The following is a 1329-nucleotide window of genomic DNA, read 5'->3' on the forward strand; positions in this document are numbered from 1 at the left end:
AATTCCTCAACGCTGATTTTGTAGTCTGCGAGAATATCCATTTCATAAAGTTAGAATCCTAAAAATAACTTTGGAAAACAACGACGCCTTGCTTAGGTTTTATAATTATGCCTTGAGTCAAATTAAATCAGAATTTTAAAACGCCTCAAAAAATCGATGGTCCTAAAGCCTATTAATTATTCAATCAGAATACTTTTGTTGCTATGGAGGTTTTAAAACGCGGAAATGTGTCGAGTGCGAAATCTAATACAAACGCAATTTATCAAGACCGCTGAGAGTGTTGTCAGGTTCACAACGAAGCATCTCAATTTCGTTATCTCAAGTAGCATTTTCAAAATGAGATGTGATACCAATCCACGCCGAACAAAATATTATCTTAGTATAATCAAGTTGTTGATGTGTGTGTAAAAGCCAGATTTATCAAAAACATTATTCATATTTTCCAAACATTGTTTTTCATTTAATGAAAAATGATTTATGAGTTTGTCCGTTAGTTAGTTAATCCGTTATTTTCTTAGTATTTTTACGAGTTTTTTTTTTCCATTTTGAGAAGCATTATTGTTCCTCACAATGTAAAAAATAAAAAATAAAAACTCGGAAAAAAAATAACGTCTTACTTATTATACTATCTTTAGAGTCAAACCGTCCTATTTAAATGTGACTGAACGTTACACAAGATACGCACAATTTCTTATATACTACACATGTATATGCAATGCAAGTGGCAAGATTAACTAATTTGCATATTGAGTTTTTGAAAGCATTTTATTAATAAACTATTATTTAAAGTAGTTTTTATTCAGTGATTTAATGGATTTTAATCTATATTATATTTTTCTTAGTCTGTCTATCTATCTGTCTGCTCGTTCAAGTTCGGAAACGACTGGGTCTATCCGGCTGAAACTTTATATAGATCTGTGTTACGATAATGTGCAGAGAGTTAAGTATTATGGAATTCATTTAATTCACAATCAGGGATAAATAGAAATTAGTCATCACATTACTACATTTACTCTGGTAGTTTTATCGGAAACTACTGAGTAGATCTGTTTGAAATTTTGTATGAACCTTTGTTATGAACATATTCAGCGAACTAAGTATTATTGTATTTGTCTAAAGGATTAATAGGGATTTGTATTTAATTTTTGTATTTGTATTTGTATTTAATTTTTTTTAAAGTGAGTACAAGTTCCCATGTATTGAACAATTAACTTGGCAAAAAGCAAACATTCTAAAAATATTCTAAAATCCGGGCTGAAATAATCTAATATAACAATAACTCTGATATAACAATAATCCGGAAAAACTCTAATATAACAATAATTCTGT

Source organism: Euprymna scolopes, chromosome 16 (genome assembly GCF_053919585.1).
Source record: "Euprymna scolopes isolate OS-2025 chromosome 16, ASM5391958v1, whole genome shotgun sequence".
NCBI lineage: Eukaryota > Metazoa > Mollusca > Cephalopoda > Sepiida > Sepiolidae > Euprymna > Euprymna scolopes.